Below are 5,000 nucleotides of genomic sequence, written 5' to 3'. Positions count from 1 at the left end.
ACATTCGAAGTCAAAAAAAAAAAAAAAAAAAAAAAAAAAAGTAAAACGGAGGCCAAGGTTAGACTGGTTATGTATGCAGAAGGAAAGACACTTTGATATACTGTCACGTGCAAGGGTGTTGAGTCTGGTATTCTAATAAGTATGCAGCCAATATGTTCCGTGCCTCAGCTGTTTTGGAAAGAGGAAGGGAAGGAGGGTGGGAGGGAGAGAAGGAAGGGGGGTGGGTGGAAGGGAAGGAAGGAGGGAGGAAGAGAGGGTGGGAGGGAGAGAAGGAAGGGGGGTGGGTGGAAGGGAAGGAAGGAGGGAGGAAGAGAGGGTGGGAGGGAGAGAGGGTGGGAGGGAGAGAGGGAAGGTGAGTGGAAGGGAAGGAAGGAGGGAGGAAGAGAGGGAGGGAGGGAGAGAAGGAAGGGGGGTGGGTGGGAGGGAAGGAAGGAGGGGGAAGGGAGGGGGGGAGGGAGAGAGGAAGGGGGGTGGGTGGGAGGGAAAGGAATGGAGGGAGAGAAAGAGAGGGTGGGAGGGGAGAGAAGGGAAAGGGCGCGGTGGGTTGGAAGGGAAGGAAGGAGGGAGGAAGGAGGAGTGGGAGGGAGAGATGGAATGGGGGTGTGGGGTTAGGAAGGGAAGGAAGGAGGGAGGGAAAGAGGAGGGTGGGGAGGGAGCGAAGGTAAGGAGGGGGGGGAGGGAAGGAAGGGAAGGAAGGAGGGAGGAAGAGAGGGAGGAGAAGGGAGAGAGGGAAGGGGGAGTGGGTGGAAGGGAAGGATGGAGGTGGACGAGAGGGGTTGGGAGGGAGAGAAGGAAGGGGTCGTGGGTGGAAAGGGGAAGGAACGGAGGGAGGATATGAGACGAGTGGTGGGAGGGGAGAGAAGGAAGTAGGGGGTGGGTGGAAGGGAAGGAAAGGAGGGGAGGAAAGAAGAGGGTGGGAGGGGGGAGGAAGGGAAAGGGGGGTGGGTGGAAGGGAAGGAAACGGGAGGGAGGGAAAGTGAGGGTGGGACGGGAAGCAGAGAGAAGGAAGGGGGGTTGGGGGTGGAAGGGAAAAAAGGAAGGAAGGGAGGGAGAAAGAGAGGGGTGGGGGGACGATTAGGTGGGAGGAGGAGGAAGGGGGGGTGGGTGGAAGGGAAGGAAGTGGAGGGAGGAACAAGGAGTAAGGGTGGGAGGGAGAGGGAAGGGGGTCGGGGGTGGGTGGCAGGGAAGGAAGGAGGGAGGGAATGAGTGGGTGGGAGGTGTGAGAAGATGGAAGACGGGGACGTGGGTGGAAGGGAAGGAAGGAGGGAGGAAGTGAGGGTGGGAGGGAGAGAAGGAAGGGGGGTGGGTGGAAGGGAAGGAAGGAGGGAGGAAGTGAGGGTGGGAGGGAGAGAGGGAAGGGGGGTGGGTGGAAGGGAAGGAAGGAGGGGGAAGAGAGGGTGGGAGGGAGAAAAGGAAAGTGGATGGGTGGAAGGGAAGGAAGGAGGGAGGGAGAGAGGGAGAGAAGGAAGGGGGGTGGGGGGAAGGGAAGGAAGGAGGGAGGAAGAGAGGGAGGGAGGGAGAGAAGGAAGGGGGCAGGGTGGAAGGGAAGGAAGGAGGGAGGAAGAGAGAGTGTGAGGGAGAGAAGGAAGGGGGGTGGGTGGAAGGGAAGGAGGGAGGGGGAGGAGAGGTTGGGAGGGAGAGAAGGAAGGGGGGTGGGTGGAAGGGAAGGAAGGAAGGAGGGGGAAGAGAGGGTGGGAGGGAGAGAGGGAAGGTGGTGGGTGGAAGGGAAGGAGGTTTGGGAGGAGAGAGGGTGGCTGCGGGAGAGAAGGAAGGGGGTGTGGGTGGATAGGGAAGGAAAGGAGGGTGAGGAGAGAGAGGGGTGTGGGAGGGAGAGAGGGAAGGGGGGCGCTGGGTTGTGAAGGGAAGGAAGGAGGGAGGAAGAGAGAGTGTGAGGGGAGAGAAGGAAGGGGGGTGGGTGGAAGGGAATGGAAGGAGGGAGGAAGAGAGGGTGGGAGGGAGAGGAAGGGAAGGGTGGTGAGGGTCGGAAGGGGAAGGAAGAAGGAGGGAGGATGAGAGGGTGGGATGGGAGAGAAGGGAAGGGGTGTGGGTGGAAGGGAAGGAAGGGAGGGAGGAGAGAGGGTGGGAGGTGAGAGAGAAGGGTGTGGTTGAAGGGAGGACGGAGGGAGGAAAAAGAGAGTGGTGGGAGGGAGAGAGGGTAAGGGGTGTGGGTGGAAGGAAGAAGGAGAGGAGAAGAGAGGAGAGGAGAATGAGAAGGAAGGGGGGGTGGGAGATGATGGGAGGGAGGGAGAGAAGGAAGGGCGGTGGGTGGAAAGGGGGAAGGAAGGGCAGGAGGGAGAGAGAGGGTTGGAGGGAGAGAGGGAAGGGGGTTGGGTGGAAGGAAGGAGGGAGGGTGGAAAGTAGAGGGTGGGAGGGAGAGGAAGGAAGGGAGGTGGGTTGGATGGGAAGGGAGGGAAGGAGGGAGGAAGTGAGGGTGGGAGGGAGAGAAGGAAGGGGGGTGGGTGGAGGGGAAGGAAGGAGGGGGAAGAGAGGGTGGGAGGGAGAGAAGGAAGGGGGGTGGGTGGAAGGGAAGGAAGGAGGGGGAGGAGAGGGGGGGAGGGAGAGATGGAAGGTGGGTGGGTTGGAAGAGGAAGGAAGGTGGAGGGAGGAAGAGAGGGTGGGAGGGACAGAAGAGTAGGAGGGACCGGGGAAAAATGGGTGGCGTGGAAGGGAAGGAAGGAGGGAGGAAGAGAGGGTGGGAGGGAGAGAAGGAAGGGGGGTGGGTGGAAGGGAAGGAAGGAGGGAGGAAGAGAGGGTGGGAGGGAGAGAAGGAAGGGGGGTGGGTGGAAGGGAAGGAAGGAGGGAGGAAGAGAGGGTGGGAGGGAGAGAAGGAAGGGGGGTGGGTGGAAGGGAAGGAAGGAGGGAGGAAGAGAGGGTGGGAGGGAGAGAAGGAAGGGGGGTGGGTGGAAGGGAAGGAAGGAGGGAGGAAGAGAGGGTGGGAGGGAGAGAAGGAAGGGGGGGGGGTGGAAGGGGAGGCAAGCGGAGGGAGGAAGAGAGGGGTGGAGAGGGAGAGAACAATAAGGGGGAAGGGGAGTGTTGGGGTTGGAAGGCGAAGGAAGGAGGGATTGGAAGAGAGGGTGGATAAAGAGAAGGTAGGGGGGTGGGAGAGAGGGTGGGAGGGAGAGGAGGGAACGGTGAGTGGAAGGCGAAGGAAGGGATGGGAGAAGAGAAGCGGAGGGAGGCGAGAGAATGAAGGAGGGGGTGGGTTGTTGCGTGGAAGGGAAGGAAGGAGGGAGGAAGAGAGGGTGGGAGGGAGAGAAGGAAGGGGGGGTGGGTGGAAGGGAAGGAAGGAGGGGGAAGAGAGGGAGGGAGGGAGCGACGGAAGGGGGGTGGGTGGAAGGGAAAGTATGTAGACAATGAGTGGAGGAGGGAGAGGAGGGGAAGGAGAGTGGAAGGGGACGGAAAGGAGGAGGAAGAGAGGGAGGGAGGAGAGAGGAAGGGGGGTGTGGGTGGAAGGGAAGGAAGGAGGGAGGAGAGAGAGGGAAGGTGGTGGAAGGGGAGGAAGGAGGGAGGAAGAGGGGGGCGGGAGGGGAGAAGGCAAGGGGGGGGGGTGGAAGGGAAGGAGGAGGGAGGAAGTGAGGGTGGGAGGGAGAGAAGGAAGGGGGTGGGTGGAAGGGAGGGAAGGGAGGAGAGAGGGTTGGGAGGGAGAGAAGGAAGGGGGTGGGTGGAAGGGAAGGAAGGGAGGGGAGGATCGCGGGAGAGTGGGGATGGGGAGGGGGTGGAGGGAAGGTGGAGAAGGAGGTGGGAGGGAGAGAAGGAAGGGGGTGGGTGGAAGGGAAGGAAGGGAGGAAGAGAGGGTGGGAGGGAGAGAAGGAAGGGGGTGGGTGGAAGGGAAGGAAGGAGGGGGAGGAGAGGGAGAGAGGGAAGGGGGGTGGGTGGAAGGGAAGGAAGGGAGGAAGAGAGGGTGGGAGGGAGAGAAGGAAGGGGGGTGGGTGGAAGGGAAGGAAGGAGGGGGAAGAGAGGGTGGGAGGGAGAGAAGGAAGGGGGGTGGGTGGAAGGGAAGGAAGGAGGGAGGGAGAGAGGGTGGGAGGGAGAGAAGGAAGGGGGGTGGGTGGAAGGGAAGGAAGGAGGGGGAGGAGAGGGTGGGAGGGAGAGATGGAAGGTGGGTGGGTGGGTGAAAGGGATGGAAGGAGGGAAGGAAGGAAGGTGGAAGGGAGAGAAGGAAGGTGGGTGGGTGGAAGGGAAAGAAGGGAGGAAGAGAGAGTGGGAGAGAAAGAAGGAGGAAGAAAGGGTGGAAGGGAAGGAGGGTGGGTAGATGGAAGAGAAGGAAGGAGGGATGGAGGGCGGGTGAGGGGATGGGAAGGAGGATGTGTGGGCTGGGGGAAGAGAGGGTAAGAGAGAGGGAAGGAGGGTGGATAAGTGGATGGGGAAGAAGTGGGAGGCGTAGAGAGAGAGAGAGAGAGAGAGAGAGAGAGAGAGAGAGAGAGAGAGAGAGAGAAAGAGAGAGAGAGAAAGAGAAAGAGAAAGAGAGAGAAAAGAGAACGAGATAGACATAGATCTCTAGAAAGATAGAGAGAGAAATAAATCTCTAGAAAGAGAGAAACCAAGAGAGAATAACATGACGAGGACATCTCTCCTTAACAGCACCCAATAAAATTGATACCCAAATCTTCCTAACTCCTCATAAGTTCTCAAGTGTGATATACAGGAATATGGTTCTGACAGTTTGCGCTGGCTGGGGTGTTTCAAGAGGTTGTTTGTCAAATAGATATGATAGATTGCAACTGTTTCTCTCATCTACGTTGTTTCCTCCTCATCATCATTATCTTCTCATCATCCGTCCTTAGATGATTATTCATTCATTTATTCATTTATTTACTGTTTTCAGCCTAAATTGTTTTCTTTCTCTATTAATGTATTCCTATGTATTATCGGCTCTCTCTCTCTCTCTCTCTCTCTCTCTCTCTCTCTCTCTCTCTCTCTTTCCCTCTCTCGATCTATCTATCTCTTTTATTGTCTCTCTCATTCTCTCTCTCACTCCATCTATATATCTCTTTTGATCT

General features: G+C 58.5%; 1 protein-coding gene across 1 annotated transcript in view; it reads right to left on the bottom strand.

Annotated features, from left to right (window-relative positions):
* LOC122248386 (uncharacterized) overlaps positions 1–5,000 on the bottom strand; it is a 95,760-nt gene that overhangs the window by 11,817 nt on the left and 78,943 nt on the right. The window lies entirely within an intron of this gene.

This window comes from Penaeus japonicus, unplaced genomic scaffold, assembly GCF_977035675.1.
Source record: "Penaeus japonicus unplaced genomic scaffold, GWHDUDI00000001_assembly GWHDUDI00000036, whole genome shotgun sequence".
Classification (NCBI taxonomy): domain Eukaryota; kingdom Metazoa; phylum Arthropoda; class Malacostraca; order Decapoda; family Penaeidae; genus Penaeus; species Penaeus japonicus.
This window is presented reverse-complemented; position numbering and strand designations above follow the sequence as displayed.